Source organism: Nicotiana tabacum, chromosome 19 (assembly GCF_000715075.1).
Source record: "Nicotiana tabacum cultivar K326 chromosome 19, ASM71507v2, whole genome shotgun sequence".
NCBI classification, from domain to species: Eukaryota; Viridiplantae; Streptophyta; class Magnoliopsida; order Solanales; family Solanaceae; genus Nicotiana; species Nicotiana tabacum.
In genome coordinates this window covers 107,715,838-107,738,587 of record NC_134098.1, presented here as the reverse complement: position 1 = coordinate 107,738,587, position 22,750 = coordinate 107,715,838, and the positions used below count along the sequence as shown (strand labels likewise).

General features: G+C 41.6%; 1 pseudogene; it reads left to right on the top strand.

Annotated features, from left to right (window-relative positions):
* The first annotated feature begins 15,386 nt into the window (after positions 1-15,386).
* On the top strand, positions 15,387-16,002 carry LOC142173636 (cytochrome c oxidase subunit 3-like; annotated as a pseudogene).
* Positions 16,003-22,750: the final 6,748 nt, after the last annotated feature.

Below are 22,750 nucleotides of genomic sequence, written 5' to 3'. Positions count from 1 at the left end.
TGCAAAGAGGTGAGTTCAACTTGGTGATTGGAAATATTGTGATAAGGTATGTTAAGGCTAAGCCCTTCCTTCATTTTGGCATGATCTCGTAGCTACATGTGTTAATAATGAGACATAAAGAGAAGTTCGTATTCATGAATTTATTCACACTATTCTAGTCTCATAAGTTACAATATTATTCCTTATCGGGACTTCATATTCAGTTTAGTTTTGTCTTTATTCAGTCAAGAGAGCAGAGGGTCTATATATATATGCAGTATTACACTATTTTCACCACCATCGAGCTATAATCGGTGGGCAGGCCCCTATTGGGCAACCTCTGATCAGATGGTAAGTTATATATACCGAGCCTACTGTGGCCGAGCGCCTATGAGCGAGCCCAGGATGGCCGAGGTACAGAGCCCAGTATGGCCGAGCGCCTATGAGCGAGCCTACTACGGCCGAGCAGTTACACGTACCGAGCCTTATAGGGCCGGACATTTATTTTACTTACTATATTGAAGGATTTTAGTCACTATCAGCAGGTAAGTATATCTCCAGACCATCTTTGACTCCCAGTTAATTTCAGTTATCATATTATCAATTCAGTTTTAGATTTCAGTTATTTTATTGCCTTACATACTCGGTACATTATTTCGTACTGACGTCCCTTTTCTGGGGGCGCTGCATTTCATGCGTGCAGGTTCAGACAGACAGACGGGTAGACCTCCTCAGTAGGTATTTCCTGAGTTCAGCCTGATCGGTAAGCTCCATGTCTTTCGGAGTTGCCAGGTCTAGAGTTTTGTATACATCTTATGTATATCTGTATATATGTTATGGGTAGGTCGGGGCCCTGTTCCGATCACAATATATCTATCAGTAGAGGCTTGTAGACATATCCTGTTGGTTAGTACAGTATGTTGGGTTTGTAGGCCTGGTATGTATAATTTGGTGGTTTGTCAGCTGTAGTAGTTGTGACGGCCTTTTCGGCCTAGCTTTATATTGATGTTTAGTTAGCGCTAGTTTCCATTCAGTTTTATATTTTGCTTCGCAAATTGTCTTGGAATGTGGCCCCATGGCCAAAGTATGACATTATGTGTTCAGAGTCCCTTAGTCGCAATTTGGTACGCCAGGTTAGGTGAGGCACCGGGTGCTTGTATCGCTCCTAGGTTCGGGGCATGACAGGAGCAACCTTTGAAGGCGCTCGACCTTGTTCACCCTTTCTGCTAAGTATCCCGTTTTTTCCTTGAGGGGAGCCAATATTTGAAATATGTGGGCCTTCATCGCCTTAAGTCAATCTAAACAAAGAGCCTACCCTATAATAGATTCAGCTAAAGCTGCGCTTGGAAGATTTCTTTCTCAATCATGAATCCGAGCTTACTACTTGAATCACGAAAGGCGCTTTTTCTCACTATCTATTCAATTCCAACTTCATGCTCACTTATGAAATCAAGCTAATAAGGCCAAAAACAGAGCATGAAGTCCACTGGCATGAGAATCAAGCGAAGTAGAGACATAAGCAGATCCAAAGAAAAGAAGCAAGACGACTACTTCCATTCCTCTCCTTAGACCGACAGTACTACAAGACAGAAATAAGGCGATTATTACCTAATATAATAATTAGAATTTTCATAATAATACCTCACAAACAAGGTAGATGAATTGCCCTCGACCTTACCCTTACACTCAGCTTAGAGCATTCAATCTCGCTTTCACCCCTCAGAAGGACAGAAAGCACTAGGGGAATGAAATCCTGCGCCTAGAAAGAAAGGTAGGGGAAATAGACCTTTCATGACTAAAGGAAAGGATAATGGTTATACACCTCTTACCACATTCACTACTTCCAAAGAAAGAACTCAAGGACTGGACTACGGAGGGACTTAGAAAAACTTACTAGCAACCTCTCTGCTTCCTATACTTAGAAAATGATCCCAGTGAAGCCAATGGTGAGACAAAAGGAACCCCAGGATTGATTATTCCCTTATTCCTATTCTCACTCCTTCAACTAGGAAATTCAAATCAGCACTTGAAGCAGGAGTCTAGCTAAGTCTAGTGCGCTAGAATTCAAATCTCTTGTTCTATTCTAAGGCTCATACATGGAGCTGGCTCTATTATTCGATGAGCAGCGGTTACTTACCCACGAACACCTAAGCCTTCTAGACAAGTGCATAAAGAGATAGGGGATGTAGATTCCAGAAATATAGAGTTATCACACAAAGGCGAAATGACTAAGATCTTGCTTAACCAGAAGATATAATCCTATTGTTGAACTAGGGAGGCGGAAGGAAAGACATTCAGGGCTGAAATAATGGAACTCGCTTTAAGGGACCCCAACTAGATAGGAATCTTCTGCCTATGGGGAGTCAATTGGCGCCTTCTTAAATTACCTACCCGACTTTCTTCCTTTGCCTTCCCTAACTCTTCTGAGAAGAAAGGGGATCCTGCGCAAAGAAAGCCTCTAACAAGAGGATGCAGGCTGCTAACTCTAAAAGATTTGCTATCGAGTACTTTCAAAAAAGGCTACATTTCATAAGCATAAAAATATGCGAGAGAGAAAAGGATAGAACTTATGCTTTGACTTGATTGATAGCTCTTTTCTCTTATACCTATTCCAAGATGATAGAATGCGTATAGTAGTCCAACTCCATTCGCCATTCCCACCCGGGAATTACTTCACTCCAGCGCCTCGTCAGTCTTCTTGCATCTTTTCCATCTTTGAAAATCGACTAAGCGTTGCGCCAATCCTACTTGTGAAGAGAAGAGTCGTCGGGCTATTGCAGAGTGAAGGAAGGTGTCTTGTCTTGGCCTAGGCCTACTTGTGTCAACACCCATAAAGTGCGGAATATCGTATATAATGTGATTATTGTATATATTGATTTTTTTGAATAAAAAGTATATGTACTTTATTTAGTATTTAATCATGAGGTTTCTCTTTTTCCTCAGGGAAAGGATATCCCTTTGCCATTTGCTTGCGCTAGATTTCCACTCCTTTTTGCACTTTTTATCATCATCATTTCAATTTCTTTTCTGTTCTGATTCAATTTTCAGCTTTGGAATCTTCTTCCTTCTTTGGCTCTCTTTTCTTTATTAATTATCTAATAAACTTCTCTCTTTAGATAGATTTTTCTTTTCATAATGTTTCCTTATTATTTTTCTTTTTTTCTAAAGCAAAATTCTCCCTTCTATCTATCTTTAATTGAATTATGGAATTTTCTCCCCGAGCTGCAGAACTAAGAAGTCTATTAGAAAGTTGAATTAGCAACTTTTAAACCAATTTTCAAGTGGATGAGATCGGTCGAATGGTCTCAGTTGGAGATGGAATTACACGTGTTTATGGATTGAGAGAGATTCAAGTTGGGGAAATGGTTGAATTTGCCAGCGGTGTGAAAGGACTAGCCTTGAATCTTGAGAATGAAAATGTAGGGATTGTTGTCTTTGGTAGTGATACTGCTATTAAAGAAGGAGATCTTGTCAAGCGCGCTGGATCTATTGTGGATGTTCCTGCGAGAAAGGCTATTCTAGGGCGTGTCATCGGTGGCTTTGGAGTACCTATTGATGGAAAGGGGTCACTAAGCGATCAAGAGCGAAGACGCGTCGAAGTGAAAGCCCCTGGTATTATTGAACGAAAATCTGTGCACGAGCCTATGCAAACAGGGATAAAAGTGGTAGATAGCCTGGTTCCTATAGGTTGTGGTCAACGAGAACTTATAATTGGGGACCGACAAACTAGAAAAACTACTATTGCTATCGATACCATATTAAACCAAAAGCAACTGAACTCAAGGGCCACCTCTAAGAGTTAGACATTGTATTGTGTCTATGTAGCGATTGGACAGAAACGCTCAACTGTGGCACAATTAGTTCAAATTCTTTCAGAAGTGAATGCTTTGGAATACTCTATTTTTGTAGCAGCCACTGCTTCGGATCCTACGCCTCTACAATTTTTGGCTCCATATTCTAGGTGTGCCATGGGGGAATATTTATGCGATAATGGAATGCACACATTAATAATCTATGATGATCTTAGTAAACAGGCGGTAGCATATCGACAAATGTCATTATTGTTACGCCGACCACCAGGTCGTGATGCTTTCCCATGGGATGTTTTCTATTTACATTCTCGTCTCTTAGAAAGAGCATCTAAACAATTAGACCAGACAGGCACAGGTAGCTTGACCGCCTTACCCGTCATTGAAACACAAGCTAGAGACGTATCGGCCTATATTCCCACCAATGTGATCCCCATTACTGATGGACTAATCTGTTTGGAAACAGAGCTATTTTATCATGGAATTGGACCTGCGATTAACGTCAGCTTATCTGTTAGTCACGTCGGGTCTGCCGCTCAGTTGAAAACTATGAAACAAGTCTGCGGTAGTTCAAAACTAGAATTGGCACAATATGCACCACTGCCAATTGAAAAAGAAATTCTAGTCATTTATGCAGCTGTCAATTGATTCTGTGATCTAATGCCACTAGACAGAATTTCTCAATATGAGAGAGCCATTCCAAATAGTGTCAAACTAGAATTACTACAATCCTTTTTAGAAAAAGGTGGCTTAACTAATGAAAGAAATATGGAACCATATATATTTTTAAAACAAAGTGCTTTAGCTTTTATTTAATACAATACAAGGAAAGGAAAAAGGTCTCTTAGGGGTACCACAAATAATGGACTTACTAGTTCTTTTTCTATCTATGAAGTAGGACGAGTGTCCTACCTAATTCAATGCTAGGTAACCAAGTTAGTATCCTAGCGGAGCTCTTGAAGGGGGGAACATCCTAATGGATGAGTATGAGCACGTTATACATCTCATATTAGACCCCCAGAAAAAAAAAACAAAAGAAAAAGCAAAAATAGCTAAAAACAGCCTGCTTCCTTTATCATATATATGAGATGGGCGGGCATTTTAAGCAAAAGGTGACCCACTATCGGTTGTAGTGTTCTTGACATATCAAGTCAAGAGGGCGAGGTTGCTAGCAATGGGGGGAAATGGGAGTGGGTAAGCGGGCTCCTTTCACTTGACTGGTTAGTTAGGAGTGATCTTTTTTCGCACATCTCCACTCTTTTTCTCTTTTAAACTAGGAGGATTAGCATTTGGCCAAGATATGATCTATCTATTTCCTTGGTTGTAGTGGAACTTTGGTTTTATTTTGAAAGGAACCGTTTCACTTGGTGTCGAATGATCAAAGATAAAATCTTTAGGCATCTTTTGAGCATGTTCAGCTTTCAAAATTCCTGGAGAACTACGCTACGGCATTATCAAAGAAAGAAAACATAGCTAGTAGATAACTATTTTGTTATTGTAGAAAGCGATTAGTTCTTTTGATCTTGTTCGTGCTTGAAAAAGCTTCCTTTTTCAATTTCAGAAGTTACGGAGCCTGTGTAGAGGAAGCTGAAGAAGAGCACCACCATGGTTTAGGTCCCAACACATGGGGGATTAATTAAGCTGCAAGGATCGTGAATGAAGGGAAGGGAAGAATTAGACCATAATTCGGAAGTCTCCCCCGACCGAGACCTAGATGGAAACCTAACCGAGTACGTCATCATTTAGAAAGGGAAGACCCACCCTCTAGAGACAGAACACAGGCACTGACCTCTCCGCCGCCAGCACAAGTGAATAATAAAAGATCACATTTGCCAAAGGCGGCGGTAGCACCATCTACAGGTCGATTGATGAGATCTAAAGTGCAAATACTCGACGCCGTGAATCAAGAAATTCGGGTGATATACATACGAAGGTGTTGGTCCATTGTTGCCTTAGGGGAAATCATCTGCGCCGGTGCAAAAAAAGAAATTAAACATTTTTACAGTAACGAGGAGAAGTAAAGGAAATGTATGGATTAGTTGAAAGAACTACTTCTTCGAGCTGAGTAGGGTCGCGCCCCTTCCTTCTTCTAATAAGAGTGAGCGAAAGACGCTAGGCATACTCTTATTTAAACCTTTCCAATCTCTCTTAGCTCCAAACCCAATGGAAATTCTAGTTCTTATTCACTGGAAATGCTTCCTTTACTTCCGCAGGTAATGGAAATGCTGAAGTTTGAGCTTTTGTTTTCATGTCTTCTTTGCCTTGCCCACTCCACCTTATTTGCTTGAGGGAGGATACGATTGTTGAAGCTGAAGTCCTATTCAATTCATATAATTTCGCCGACTACCCTCTTACTCGCATGCCTACCAACTAGAATGAGGACATTCAGACTAACCCCAAAAAGAACTATCACTCGAGAAAGCGGCCCCCATTCTTCCTTTCTTGCTTGATTCGTCTTTCATCTCATTTTCTTATCCGGATTGAATGTATAATATCCCCCCTATCGGACTAAGGGTTTTGATCGAATATTCCTCTCTCTACCTGAATTCAATCAGCAAGAAAAGAAATATTACATAACGAGTGAAATTCAAAAAAACATGTTCCACAGGGAACCTGTTAAATAAATCAGGATAAAGTGATTGATCTAGTTGAGAGCGTAGCATAGGAGACAGGTAAGATGACCGTCAACATGCAAAAGCCTCTTATTATTATTATTATTTTACTTTTATGCTTCAATCAGGCCTATATTCACATTTGAATGATACCAATCGAGATGGAGTTTTCAGGGACTAGCCTCTTCCCTGAGGCAATCCCTGGGATTCAAAAGAGAGAGAAGGAACTTTATGTGTCCTATGCCGTCATCATTAACCATTCCCCTTCTTTTTGCATTTCTTGATCGGTCGCTTCCTTTTGCTTTCATGCGGAAGGTTCCCCCTACCGGCTTGAAAGAAAGAATGGTATTTAGATAGAGCGTTGGCTATGGCGCCATTTGTGAAGGAATGGGTTTATGCGCTTTCTTCACTACTATGTTATTTCTCCCGTCTCGAACGTGATTCGTATTTGATGCTCTTACCGGATTGGGTGCTTGATTCCTTAGTTGAGCTAATGATTTAGATGCAGAATCTGAGCTAATGGCTCACTTCACTACCTTAAGAGGAGCTAACTACAGGCCAAATTATAATATAATCACCCAGACCTTTCTAATACTGAAAACCTGTATAAGAAATTTCTTCAGTTGCTTACTCGGCCTAAGCAATCCTGACCGAACACCCGAAAGAAGTTCTTTCTCCATCCAACGTGAATGGACGAAGAACGAGGAGGCATCTTTCATAGAAAAGAACCTTAAGGAATTTCACGATAACTTAAGAGGGAATGCGACATTACTACTTTTATAAGACTATAGACTTGGTAGGCATTCCCAGTTTGCCATAACACAGTCTTAGGGTCACTACGAGCTGGACTCGTCGTGAAACTCACTTATTCTTAGAGAAATGATTTATGCTAGCCTTCCCTACCATCTGCTTATCCGCTTCAGAGCTTATTCTTTTCAACTACAAATAGTACAATGGAAAAGACAAGGCTGCTCCCAGATCGACAGGGGAAGAAAAAGAAAGTCTCTTCCCAGCTAAGTCATATGCTGCATAGGAAGACTGGCCTCTCTCCTTAGTGGTCTACAATCCCCAATGCCTGACTACTAGCCCTTGGGCTTGCCTTACGCTTTCATTCAAGCTAACTAGATAGGTGGGCAATCCCATCCCAAACGCAGATTCAAGTAAGCCAAGCATGCCTATTCTCTTTTACACACATCAGGGCCATTTCCCTATATGAGGTTTTTTTCTTATAGGTTAGTGCTTTTAGGTTCAATCTCTCTTACTAGTATAGAGAAAAGAAGTCTCCCTTTCTCTGTACTAGAGCATACGGGGAATCAAATCTAAATACCAATATATGAACAAGAGAGCAGACGTGGTAATAAAAGGTAAATCAATCGAATAGCTAGTCCTTCCTTTCTTTCTCCTTCCCAATTTCAGGTTTTAGAAGAGTTAGTTTTGCGCAGGGCACCTTTACTAAATTTCCCCTTTCTTTTATGGTTTGCTGGCTGGATTAGCTAGCTTTAAGGTGCTTTTTTGAAACAAAGTACAGAGAGAATTTAAGGTTATCACACTTTATTGTGATGATTTTTAGACAACCGGGGTATCAACGTACTTCACGACTAAGTGAAGCCAGTGCAGATAATTCCTTTTCCGAATGAAAGGCAATAGGGGCATACCCTAAGGAAGCAAGAATGGAGTATTTTATTTACTTTACCGCTAGAACCTTCCTTTCACAAGTGAACCCGAGCACGAGCCTACCTTAGTTGAACCAAAAAAGGGGTATCAACGTACCTACCATTAGCATCTAGGGAACTATACGAAATCCCTCTAAAAGGATCAAGAAGAAGGATTGGATGATCTGCAGAATGAGAAACTATAACAATTGCCTGACCAACGTCTTACCCTTTCTTTCCCTTTTGACTGGCATTATCACACTTCCATCACTAGATTCAATTTCAGCTCCTAGCCCGATTCCAAGACCTGACCAGGTTTGAATGTTCAAGCAGCCTTGATCAACTATAGGAAAGTACCAATTTTCCACCGTGACAAGGACTTCGCGCTAAAGCATTGATTTTCGGTCTCATGGTGGCAAAGAAAAAGAAAGAGGAAGCGCTATTGTTGTTGTTGCGCGGACCCCACAATAAAGAAAGATGGAAGACATAAAGCTCAGTAGCAAGGTCGTCTCATAGTCACCACTTGTCTGTCGTTTAAAGAATCCAAAACAACCAAAAAAATACGTTGTCGATCCAGCAGCTCGAAGTTCATCTCAATAAAATGTCAGGTCAATCACATGACTCATCCTATTAGTCGAGCATAGCTAACGCTACCATGATGCTACGCTACGCCTGCACTGACATGACTTGCAAACAACGCTGGCGCTATATATCCATATAGGCAATGCTCGGGACCACCTCCCTTCGCTTCAGAGTCTTAGGTGCAACTCTTCTAGTCAGAGAAGAGTCCAGTTGCGAACTTGTGCACTTCTATCCTATTGTTGCTTCTATCACGATAGGGAATCGTGTGATTCTTTCTATCCCAGTACTTTCTTGCTCTTATGGAGTTGTATTCCCTAAGTTATGCAGTTATCTTCCCTGGCCTGAAAGTAGTAAACGGAAAATCACTTGAGCTTTTTCGCCTTTGCTCCTTCTTTCCGGAGCGCACTAACGGAAAACATGAGATAATTCTTAGTAGCTGTGGAAGTTAGCGTCTTAAAGAAAGTAAGTGTGTGCTGCTCTTGCTCTTATAGTTAGATAAGGCACTAAAAGCATACCTTATCTTAGGGGCATGAGTACACTACTTTCACACTCGAACTCTCCTACTGTGTGTTGTATGTGATTTCAAGCAATAAGACTACTTTCAAACCAACCACTGCTGATGAAGTGCCCGATACCCGCACTAAGGGGTAACCTGAGATAAGGTATGGAATCAATCTGATTATTTCCACTTGAGTCGACTTAAGTCTTTCTCTCCTCGTATAGTCTTGGCTCTAGTAGAGAGAAAGAATCTCTCCCTAACCTACTGCGGGAAAAAGCATTTTCTATCCCCCCGTGCTACAAAACAAACAAACTTATCTAAGCACTAAAAGCAACAATAAGGAATGGAATGGGAGAAGCTATAATGCATATCACTTTTCACTTTCTCGCCAGTCCAGACCTTGTCCTTGGTTCTATTAGCTATGTAGTCTTCCTCTGGTTCTTCCCGTCTCTAGTATAGATCAAATCACAGGATCTCTGTATGTATGCACTGAGGAGCTATATCTCCCGAACAAAAGACTTCTAAACCCTGATTTCCAGAATGGCAGCAATCGACTTATTTCTATCTTACAGCTTTCTTGTAGTACTGCTCTATTTTCAAGCGAATCTCTATTTTAACCGCATTCCCTATTGCAAAAAAAACAACCTCGGCTCTTTCTGTTGATAGGTTAGTTTGATGTCAGGTGTGAGCCTCTTCAATTGCTGTGAAAGTTCCCGACTCTTTAGTGCCATCCCCCCTTTTTCAGCCTGACATTACAAAGGTAGACTTCATCCATCGGACGCCCTGGATTTATTTTTAATTTTCCAATCTTCTGTCCTTCATTCTTGCAGATGCAAATCATAGATGACCTAGTGGCATTTATGCTAGATCAGATCATTCTTCTCAAGAAAAGAAAGCGGAGAGGGTGACTGAATTTCACTCTTTATCATTCCTTACTACTCCTCAATTCCCATCAAGTGTTTTCTTATTTCCCAAGCCACTACTCAATCCTCCTTTTATGATTGATTTAAAGTAGCAAGGAAAGACAAGCAAAAACTTTGTTGGCTCAAGAAGCAACTAAGGAGAGATAAAGAGTAGTAAACAAAATACAAGTAGCAGTCTCAGGTCAAAGGAATCAAGGAAGAATTCCTTCTGATATTGCAGTTACTCTTTCAGAATCTCATCCTGAGACCTAAGTATGCCATTTTCTTTGTCAATAAAGATCGAGCAGCATAGAAGCCTTGACTTCAAGCTTAGGTCTTTTTTTTAAAAGGGAAGTAAGGCAACTTTTAGGTGCATGGAAAGAAAAAGGCTAGAGAAACTCTTTCCAGGCGGTACAATACAAAGGGCGAAGCTCGAGTACGTTACATTGAGTGACCTTCATGGCAGGTGTTCTGGTGTTAACGAGTTCAGAAATAAGGTCAAGGATGAACAATAGAGAAAGACAAAGGAAAGAGGAGATGGAACTGACCCCGCTGCTGACCTGGGAGCAGGCTTGCTAACCTTCGGCCAAACTGACTAGTGACGAGAGAAGTTGCTTAAGGACCTACGGAGCTAGTGACCAAAGCGGATTCAATTGATATTAAAACAAGAAGAGGGAATTCAATGTCAATCGCCATGTCCTTGGCACACGTGATAGTTAATACCTCTACCACATCCTCCGTAACGTCCCTTGCTATCTCGTGCGGAATACTTCCTCTGTTGAGGCTTTTGCTGGTCATCTTTACCAGCTCTATCTCCTCTACCGAATCTCCTGCGACTTCGTCCTCCTCTTTTTCTCATAAGTAAGTTATTCTCCACAATGTATTTTGACTCTTACCTTCGCTTCTTTCATTTGCTTTCTTGTTTTTGGCTCAAGTAGTAGGTCTTTCGACCCTCAAAGCAATACGGTATGCTCCTTCTATGCTATCCAGAAAAGTCAAATGCAATTCAAAAAGTCAGCTCGAATATTGCCTTTTGTCTTCCTCCTTCACTCTACATCGTAGAGACAATAGGTTAAACTCCTTCATGTGCTTTCTCATAGAAAATTTTTAAAAACCTTAAACTTCAGAACTTCTTGTTCTTCGTAGCGCTTCTCCTCCAGCTTCCTCTTCTGTCGTACATGTGCTCACCATAAATATGCCTTTTTGTTTTCTTCAACTTCGCAGTAATAAAACGTACCCGCTCTTGGTCCGAAATCTCTTTTAGTTCGAAATACTGGTCCATCGCGATTAACAAGTCTAAGACCGTGTCACGGAGGGGTCTCGGCTTCTATAAAAAAAAGTTAGTAACTTCTATGCTAGTCCTCACAATTACTCCACTTCCTTAATTATCTGTGCTTCTCCTCCTCCTTCCCTTCCTTGCTTCGAGGAGGTTATATAATAGTAACAGAAAGAGACAGGTATTGAATATAAGTCTGTCCCAGTCACTAAAGCTAGCTCACCAAGCCTTAGAAGTGCTCCGTCGTGGGCTTGGCTTGTAGAGACTGAATCCAAGGTTTTGTTCTGTCCCCCGGACATTTATTATGCTGTCACTACTGCTTATCAATTTGAATTGCATCAATGCTCTCATTCTAACTTCATATACGAGAATTCTAAACAATAACTCGAGACTTGAAATGAATCCAAGTGAAGGTTCTTTCTCAGGGCGTAAGGAATAGCATGCAAAAGACATCGTGGAAAGACAAAGACATGATTTCAACATGAAAAGCAATGGATGAGCGGTAATGGCTGGGGAAGGGGGCAAGTACATTCTTTTATTCTCAGTTCGTGGAAATTGCTTCCATCACTAACTAGTTCAGCTCGGCTAGTGGTATTTCGTGTTCGAACCTCGAATCTGGACCTATTCGACAAGACCAGATCCATCAACAAACCTAGGTCTAATATTTGAGTGTACGAGTTGGCCATCACCAGACAGACATCCTTTTACCGCAGTCTTCCCCTATTGGGCATAGCCTTTTCTCCGTTAGTCTCCTGTAAGGGTGGGTATGAGAGGGGTCCCTCTTTCCCTTGTCAAAGCTTAGTTATCAGTGAATGAGAATTTGTTTTGCTTGTTGGCTGGCTTATGATGGTTTCCTTTCCTAATTCAACATATTCCTTTTTTTTCTCCCGCTTGGTAGCAGGCTTATGAGAGAGCTTGGTCCGGTTTTGATTCCTAAATCCCACGGAGAAGGGTGTGGATCCTCGCTTTCCATGCTGCTCCCCCTGCCAGTGTGTTGGCGTCGATGAGGGTTTAAATCCACTTTCCTTCAACACCGAAAAACTAGTAATTTTATGTGTCTTCTTGAGCGAGTGAAGTGCTTCACGGATGTGGAGCACGAACGCATAAAACTTTTTAGTTTTTCTTTCCCTCCCTCGCTTACAGTTACTTCCAATTCCAACCAATTTCTAGTTAATGCACCCATAAGAACCCGACAATCCCCCGTATGGAGCTACCGTCATTTTGTCTGGCATGTACTCTCTAGTCACCACTCCTCCGAGTACAACAAAGTGAAAGGAGACAAGACTCACCTCCCCCTAATTTTTCAATCACAGCCGCTCGTCTATTCTATTCTCGAAAGCATATAGACAGAAGGCCTTTTTTCGGACTGTCTTGTTTTCAGTCCTCCACGGCCGTCCGGGGTTCTCCATTCCCAGAAAGCTTCAACTTTCCCACGTGTGCGCAAGCTTGTGAATAGTTTATGCGATCACTCTACATAATTTTATAAATCGGTTTATGCTTGTAGCTACCCCTAGGGGGAATACGTGTAAAGCCCCGTGGGGAATCCCCACCCGGAGGCGGGAATCTCTTTGAATTTGTCTCTATGATTTGTCTTTCCTGTAGCTGGACCACACCTTCGCTTTGCACCTCTGGTTTGTATGCAAAATAAAATATTGAATAAGGTTTTAATAATGAGATCTCTTAATTACTTGATCAAGGAACAGTGCTTTCGAACATTACTTACGAGAATCTCAATCCTTCTGCCTCACCTTCTAAAAGGGTACGAAGAAGAGGGGTTCGGGTGCGCTTCTTCTTCCTGCCGGTTCAGGAGCTTAGGCCCAAGTGGTAGTAGTTTCCTAGTTAGAGCTGGTACACATAGGCCCGACACCAGAGGTTGGTTGGCACATTCAGTAAAGAATTCTCCTAGCTGGCGCATAGCAAGCAAGAAAGCTCAAAGCCAGCAGTAAGGTCCAGAGCAGGAGCATTAGGGTAGGCGATGGCCACCGAATGATGGAATTTAGCAAGTTTTCGGAAACCAGCACCACCTTCCCGAGAAAGAGTTGTGCTCACCGGGTAAATCCGTAGAAGGGGAACTTCAACTAAGAAAGAATAAGAATAAGAAGAATTGCTTAAGTAAGGTAGTCGCTTCTTTTTTTCGGTATACTGCTCCGCTCGCAGAGCGAATGAACATAAGTCAAACCGAATATGAGGAGGAATGTGAGATCCTTGTCCGATCTTTATCGTCGAATCCCTAAATGTGCATTTTCGAGTGTTTCAACCGATCCCCAATCTCCCAGTATCAATATTTCGGCTGCTCAAGCCGGTGCAGGTACAAAAGTGGCTACAACGGAGCAGCTTACTCCTGGGATGGATTTACCGATTGAACTAGATTTACCCACCATTTTCTCCCAAGCGGATTTCCCAGTGCTACCGAGTTTTGAGCATACTACGGATCCATTCAACGATCTTTTTGATAATATATGTGAACAAATAATAGTTATAGTCCAACCATTTCCCTAATTTCAAGGGTGGGATTTGAATTTTTTGGACGAAGTTATTTCATTGTCCCTTTTTTCCCTGATGGATGAATATTATTTTTCCATTGAATGCCTCCAAGGAATTTACTTAGATTTAATCACCAATGGTGCTTCTTCAGCCTTTATAACCTTTTTTCTTAATTATTGAATTGAAGTTATATAAAAAATGAACTGACAAAGCGTCTGTTCACGGAGGTTGTTGTAGTTTTTGTAGTTGCAAGAATTTCTTTCTCACGATTGGATTGGTGTTCAGTGTATCGCTTATGACGCCTAAGCTTTGCATGAACATCTCAATGTCCAAGATAAAAAGAACGAGGGGAAGAATTGACAAGGCGAGTGTTCTAGAAAAAGCGTGAGGAGAATTCTAAACTAGAGATGTTAGAAGGTGCAAAATCAATGGGTGCAGGAGCTGCTACAATTGCTTCAGCGGGAGCTGCTATCGGTATTGGAAACATCCTTAGTTCCTCAATTCATTCCGTGGCACGAAATCCATCATTGGAAAAACAATTATTTGGTTATGCCATTTTGGGCTTTGCGCTAACTGAAGCTATTGCATCGTTTCACCCGATGATGGCCTTTTTGATCTCATTCGTATTCCAAGTCCGTTAGTAATCGTTTATGGTGGGTGGGTAAGCAGGAGGGGATCCCTGTGGTTAGACTAAGTGGCCAAAAAGGTTAGCGAGGTTCCTGCTATGGTGAAGTGAAAGATCTTTCACTATAGTGGGAAGAAGACAGGTAGGAGCAAGAGCAAAGCAAGCTCTAGTGGTGGGTTGTCTTCGCGGTCCCATTTCATCGACATAGTCAGAAGCAATGGATGTTGTAAATGCATAAGTGAAACACGAATGAGTATAGGTTTTGGGGGATGTAATTTCGATCTAAACCCGGAAACCCTTATCTTTATATACGAAATTACTTGGTCCTTTTTTTAGCCCTTTTTCGTTTGTGCATCTTTCTCCCATGCTTCTTATTGGTCAACAACCAACCAAAGTGCTCTATACTTCTTCACTACTCGTACAGGCTTGACGGAGTTAAGCTGTATTAAGGGAATCATTTTGTCTCAATCAATCAAGAATGCGTCAACTGGATAAATTCATTTATTTCACACAATTCTTCTGGTCATGCCTTTTCCTCTTTACTTTCTATATTCTTATATGCAATGATGAAGATGGAGTACTTGGGATCAACAAAATTCTAAAACTACGGAACCAACTGGTTTCACACCGTGAGAACAAGATCTGGAGCAACGACCCCAACAGTTTAGAAGATATCTTGAGAAAAGGTTTTAGCACTGGTGTATCCTATATGTACTCAAGTTTATTCGAAGTATCCCAATGGTGTAATGTCATCGACTTCTTGGGAAAAAAGGAGGAAGATGACATTAATCTCTTTTTCTAGTTAGACTTCTATCAATGAAATGAAAGAACCATCCCTTCCTATTTCTTTGTTTGTCCTGTCAGATAGAAAGAAATTAGACCCCAAAGAGCCCTTCTTTACTCTACTACTTTAGGGGGTAGGGGTGAGAGGGGAGGGGTTTACATAGAACCGATGCAAAGTGGTTTATGATTGAATCTTAGAGGCATTCTTATCATTTGGTAGATCCAAGTCCATGGCCTATTTCGGGTTCACTCGGAGCTTTGGCAACAATCGTAGGAGGTGTGATGTACATGCACTCATTTCAAGGGGGTGCAACACTTCTTAGTTTTTGCACCTACGGTAGAGATCGGAGGTATTTGGCCCCTAAAAATGATTGCGGTTTTAGATCATTGGGAAATCCCTTTTCTTAATACCCTTATTCCCCTTTCATCAGTAGCTGCCGTAACTTGGGCTCATCATGCTATACTTGCGGGGAAGGAAAAACAAGCAGTCTACGCTTTAGTAGCTACCGTTTCACTGGTTCTAGTATTCACAGGATTTTAAGGAATGTAATATTATCAAGAACCCTTCACTATTTCGGATAGTATTTACGGTTCTATCTTTTCCTTAGCAACTAGCTTTCATGGTTTTCATGTGATTATAGGTACTATTTTCTCGATCATATGTGGTATTCGCTAATATCTTGGTCATCTGACCAAGGAGCATCATGTTGGCTTTGAAGCAGCTGCATGGTACTGTCATTTTGTAGACGTGGTTCGGTTATTCCTATTTGTCTCTATTTATTGGTGGGGAGGTAAATGAAGGAAGGAATCAGTGGATTGAGGAATGAAAGCTCGAAGACAAAGAGAACCGAGCATTTCCAAAGAATTACTGCAGCTTTCCCACTCTATTTTATAATCATATACAAAAAGGTCTTTTCCACTTTCCTACCAAATCTCTCTCTATTCTGGCTCATAAATGAAGGGATCAAAGAGATTATGGCAGATCATGTTCACCAAGAAATGACCCGAAATTGGATCTTGGTCTATTTGAGATTGTTCCTTTTAATCATAATCAAAGATGTTTTCTTGTCTCTCGTTTCTTTTTTGAAAAAAAAATAACCTAGTGGATCGAACTTGAACTCCGAGTGACTGGATCGCCCCTGACGGGGTCACTCTGACGCAGAGGACCCTTAGAAGCACAGTACTTCCATAACTGATCTTTTTGTAGGTGATGGGGCATAACGTACTCTGGTCTCCCTTGACAATAGTTTCGTTTCTGATGTCTGCCTTGATGAGTGGGAGAGGTAGCCGAATTAGGATATCACTACGGACAAGGGTTGCGCAGGAAATAGCGATCATACTAACTGCACTACCATGAATATCCTTCGTCCCTTATCCCCTCGTCTTCGAGGAAGGGTCTTTTCCCTTCTCATTCTTTTTGGTGTTCTTGGCTTCGCTTCTCTATTACTATAATATTTTGGTCTAAATTTTGATATCTTATTGGGGCGCTTATACCAACGAATTCTTGTTTACTTGGTTGTTAGTCGGTTCGGGTGGTATTCCGGAGGTTTCCTACTTGCAATGTTTTTTGTGGGTCTTGATCTGGAAAATAAGATGATGATGGCTCCTTCGGGGGCCTCTGGCTCAGGATCAGGTGAGAGCGCTGGAGGAAGGGGCTTCAGTTGGACTGATTTATTTGGAAGTAGTTCCCCTGGTAATTTCGAAGCGAGTCTCAACTAACCGGCCCTGGACTCTCCCAACCCTGGTGAACCCGCATCGCCTATTGCTAAGGTTTATCATCCGATACAGGAGGACGGATAGAGGCATCGGGAGCTCAATGATCATCTTAGCATAAATACTATCAAGCGTCCCTTGCCCAAAGATATTTATGAGGCATTAATTGAGACCCAAATGGAGCCTAAGATAGAGGAAGCCCTTCGTTCGGACAGGATTCAAGAAGATTATATTTTGGAGAAAAGGCACCAGATTAAGGGGGTGCTCTTCTATCCTAAAGGTAGGGCATTCACATTGGATATGTACTTGGACCACCATAAGAAAATATAGAACCAGGGGACCCGCCAGAGCCTGCCTTATAAAAGGCTTATGGATGAAATTTCTAAGGAGAAATTAGAACTGGCCTTTGATGGAATAAAAAAAAATGAGAGACTGGTATAGCTCATCTTTTTCAGCGGCATTCTCCCTTCTATCTTTCTTGAATTGAATTATGGAGGTGCAATTTATTTGGAGTAGATGGGTTCGATAAGAAAAGCCATGTACTATTATATGGTGTAATTCTAGATCTCATTCGTATTCCAGTGGTTTAGACTTAGATGTGGCCTTTCATTCCTTAGGGAGTGAGAGGGTAAAGGGGAAAGGGTGGGTGACCCCCTACAAGTTCTTGAAGTCGGATGGAATGAAAGTGCATATAGGAAACGAAATTCAGACCTATCGTGCCATATAAGATAAGCATTTCCTGATCGGGTAATGATTTCGAGATTAGAATTGAGTAAGGGCAGCGGTACCTCCATAATAGCTATGAAAAGGGAACTGAAATTTCACCACGAAAGGTAAGTAAGAACTGTAGTTCAACTCCACAGCATGGTTAAAGCAGCACCACAAGCTAATCAACCAAGAAATAGATACGCTTCACAGAAGGAACAGATAGAATCTAGCTTTTGTTTGTTATCAGGAGTGGAAGTTCCCAACATCGTTCCGGTTGGAATTAGAGAAACTAAGTTCGTTTCGGTATGAGAAAATAACCAATCCTGAATAAGGGATAAGTCAGGCATGCACAGACTATGGCATCGTTAAGCCCTTTTAATTAAGTGTGAAATGTATTGTTTCAAAGTAGCTAAGGGAAGTTTGGTCGGAGACCTGATCTTTGGTCATATAGTCATGTGAGAAGTCCGGTACTCTATTAAGAAGAAAATTCCCTGATCATCTGTCATATATGCTGCCCAAATCCTGAACCTGCTTAGTAGGGACTCAATAACTGAGATCTTCTTTGACACATGGACCTAGTTTCCACCAACATAGATGTACCCGATTCAGTGATGACACTGACGGTACTATCCCATTTTTTTGGCTTAGGGCCTGATGCTTAGTTTCCTTCTAACTTAGTACTGATCTTTATTGTCCGATTTGCTTTCTTAGTGCTGACACCTTCATATGCCGATCAACCAATGAAGCGGCAGAAGAACCTATATGACAGTAATCTATAAGGAACTTTAGAAAAAAAGATTGGAATGTAAGGAACAAAGTGCTCGACCGAACAAGCAACGGCTGACAAGATTGGGGCACGCTTGCTCTCAAGCCTATTCTAATAAGGGCATTAGCGCATCCATTTTCTTGCTGGGGCATAGTGGTTTGAAATTTGGAAAATATAGAGAGTCACAAAATGAACATGGTGCAGAGATTGGAGGTGTTGAAAAAAGGAGAATATTGAGATATTGGAAGATTTTTTAGTGTACTTTCCATGATGCAACCGACTTGCCATATTGATACAGCACAACTACTTGAACAGTGAAGAAGCAGCTACCAAGTAGAGAAGAAAGAGAAAGAGTGAATGCAGTCTGAGTTCTAGTCTTAACCAAGACAAAAGTAGGGCTTTCAAGCAGGTAGTGAGTCCTAAATCAGAGGGGAGCAGGTCGCAAGGGTTCTATCCTATGGTGATCCGTTGGGCCTTTCGAAAATTAGCTGCCCTTTCCAAGGTTTAAGCCTTAGTAATCTCAGTTTGCTGCTGCGAATCCTTAGCAAACTTGTAAGTAGAGGGGCTCCTTCCCGTGTAGCCGGCCACAACTGTGTGGGGAGCCAAAGGTTGCTGGCCTTTTGCTAAATCGAACCGATAGATGTAGAGGTTTTTTTGCAAGTTTAGCAGAATTGTGCTACGTCCAGCAGCAGTACCCGGTTGGCACTCACAAAGTGCCACACGGAGCGGTACTCCTCCAATAACGCATTGATCCTTTGGGCCATCTACCATAACTGAAATGGGGATGAAGACTCGTTGAGAAGGTCAGCTTTGATTTGACACCAAGAGTTTAAATACTTCTATCCAGAATCTTCCTGTGAACATGAAATATTAAGTCGTTCAGTCGTGTTGCGTCACGAGTCTACAAGCCTCATGTTGAGGAAGAAAGATGAGTTTTAATTTGGCATGGAAGCGAAGGAAGCATTTCACGAAATCAAGGATGAACCCTGTTTGCCTTTCGCCCAAAGATTTTTTACTATTCAACTTCATCAAACAAATTGGAGTTAGGCCAACTTTCTTTTCTGGGTATGGCCATATCCGTTGGTTCCATATTTTTTCTTACGCTCGGTGGGTTCCAAGGGTGTTGCTTGGATTCGGACTGATGGTCATGTCCTTTCCTTGCGTTGACGACGATTTTGACCTTGTTGGCCCAAAACGGTAGCATGGTCTTCTATTTATCTAGTAATTCTCCACCCGCGGTCATCAGCTCCACGGGACTTCTATATTTTTTTGCTCCCGTCATTGTGTCTAGAGTGCTAAAAGAAATAGATATAGTTCAAAAGAAGGTGGTGAGACTTGTTAAGTCATCAAATGAACTTCTTAAAAATGAATCTTTTCTCATTGGGAGCTGGCTGTAATAGGACAACGAGCATTTTGACACCCAACGAGAAATGAATGGGCATTTTCGGGCGGGGGGCGGTTTGGTTTCAAGGCCCTCGCAGCAGGAAGAGGCAGCTGTCATTGAAAGGTGAGGCCCTTTGTATAGAGTTTGAACCCGTAACTTCTAGCGTGACAGAACAGCACTCTAACCGAGTGGGCTATTTCCCCCCTTCGTCGCTACTTTGATTCAAAAGTAACCTACTGGCCTATTAGTTTACAAAGTCTACATCGGAGGGTATTCTTAACAGCTGTACTAATGTCGTTCTCCTTTGGTACTTCAGTAGTGCTTGCATACGTAGGGCTTGCGGGGTGAACGACATTTCTGTTGTACTACTAACACTAGCTGTACTAGAGTAGTTTAGTAGCGCCTTTTGAATCAAATAGGCTCACCCTTTCCGAATGGCGAACAGACTGCTTTGCAAGCAAATATAAAGCCCCCGCCCCTTTGAGTCATTACGAGAGGGAAAGTATACCGGCTGTTTGAGTCACAAAAGAAACAAGCAACGGATTGATTAAGCGCTAACGCGCTCAAGCCTATAGCGTTAGCCTCGCGCATCCATTTTCTTGCTTGCTTAATCTTAATATTATTATAATAATATATATATATATATATATATATATATATATATATATATATATATATATATATATATATATATACAAAGAAGAAAATCCTTTTTTTATCCAATTGTTCATTCCTGGGAAGAGAAAGAAGCAGAGAGAGCAAAGGCCTCTACAATTACTTTTGCGCTAGGTCTCTCGAGCCTTGCATTTTTCCATATATCCCAAACAAGATTAAAATCTGAAAGCGACATCTCAATTATCTGACAATGGATCAGTAGAAAACCCTTTGTTATTATAATAGGAAATAGATGCAAAGCTGTTCATTTATCCAGTTGAGACTGCAACAAATTCTTTTGCGGGAACAGAAACAAGAGCTTGAACAGGAGCTGTTGTCGATATTGGCAACGTTTTTAGGGAGCTCTTTGGAGCGAAATTACTGACACGCTAGGAGTGGTCTTTAAGAGCCTACTTTCGAGTCACCCGGTGAATTTACCAACCCTGTTTGACTTCATCGCTATGCCCCTTACCTCTTCATTGGGAGCAGGTTGACTACAAAGGGTTTCCCCCCTAATTGAACTCAAGCTTCTTTTTATGCTATTTGGAGAGAAATTCACTAGAACTAGAAGGAGTGAATAGCTAAAATTGCTTTAGTGAGTCTTAGGCCCCTAACCGGAAATATGCTATTTGGACTACAATGACTTTTGCACCAACTCTTCTAGAAGCAGGGGCTGAAAAAATGCTTTAGAGGTAGGAGCGGAATCCCCTTTTTGGTTTGGAAGGTTTATATAACAGAAATTCAAGTTTTAGACCCCTCCCTATCAGTCTCACAAATAGGCGTTTAAACACGTTTTTATGGCAAATGCTGAGATTCTTTAGTTCGATGACCCAGGCTTTGTCTCAGAATGTTAGGATTGAGAACACTCCTAGCCCCACAGCTCTTTGACCTTCCCTCTATTAAACACCTCAGCGACTTGGGAAAGAGCTTGCCCGCTGCACACTGATTGATTCGATAAAGCAAAGCAACTTGTCCCACACCTCTTTGTGTTGGGGCTTGATTTCCAGCCGAGATAACCATTTCATACCTCCCCTGATCCTTGTAATTTCCAGTTGCCAAGGTTTGCTTGCTTGGCTTCTAGTACTTAATCCGCAAGTGAAGGAGCCGCAGAAAGAGCTTTTGCGGCAGCAGGTCTCAAAGGAGACTAGCTCTACAGAGCCTTACTACTTGGGATATTGTGCCATAAATGGGAATAGGTCCATATGATCGAATAGGATCTCTGCCAACCAGTGAGGAGGGCTTTACGCCTGTCCTTGAAGGTTTTTAGTGCCAGTAAGGAAAATGACCTTCACGTTTGCATCGCCTTTTAGAGAAATAATTACCTTTAGGTTAGCTTTATTTGTCTACTCTTGTTGGCCCTCTTCTTGTTTGTAAAGTTCCATTCTTTCCTCAGTGTAGTCTGGGCCTTTCTGAGTTAGGCAGGTTTCTTTATCTCTTCGAAAAGTGCTTCTCTGCATTGTCTCTCTCCTTATTCCTTTATAGCAGTAGGGAAGATATAATAGTTGATGCTACGCTTGGGATAGATTCCTCTTTGCTTAGCTTGGTCTATTCTGGCTAAGCATTCACGGTGCCATCCTCGTCTCTAGCTCCAACTGCATTGTGTGACTAGGCTGCTTCGGGAGACAGTGAGGTTGTTCTGCTTGGGGAGTAGCCCGTCAAAGAGTCTTTCTATCTACTAAAGCATATAAAGGAAAAATCTAAGATTTAGGCGAGCTTATAGGTGTATTCGAAATCATGGAGTGCATTAGTTGTGATATACTCTATTAACAAAACAGCCACTATTCCTATCGGCTAACATGATGGAGCCCCTGATTAGAGACTTGACGAGGTTGTGATTGGATAGAATCATCTTTCCTTTTGCTATAAGCCTCGGTCTATGGAAGCCTTAGCGACTTGTTTGCTTGATGGGTTTAGTCTTTAGTGGATTAGCGTCAAGCTTTGCTTTGTTCTAATGAGCCGTGAACAAGGTCGTTGATCTCCTTTTGGATTTGATATAGCTTCGCCCCATTTGTTTGATCATATCGATCTTCCAGCTCCCTCCATAGCTCGACTGAGTCATTTACATACTCGACACTATCATAAATCTCTTTCGCGAGGTAATTAAGAATCCAGGAGGTCACCATATCGTCGCATCTCTTCCATTGATGAAACTGAGGTGAATTAGGGCTAGGTTTCCTACATTCCCCATTTATGAACCCTAATTTATTTTTGACTGATAGGGCTTGTAATACACTCCTTCTCCAAGACCTATACCCAATTCCATCAAATGGAACCGGCACTAGCATTACTCCATGACTATCCGAAGGGTGAATGTACAAAGGA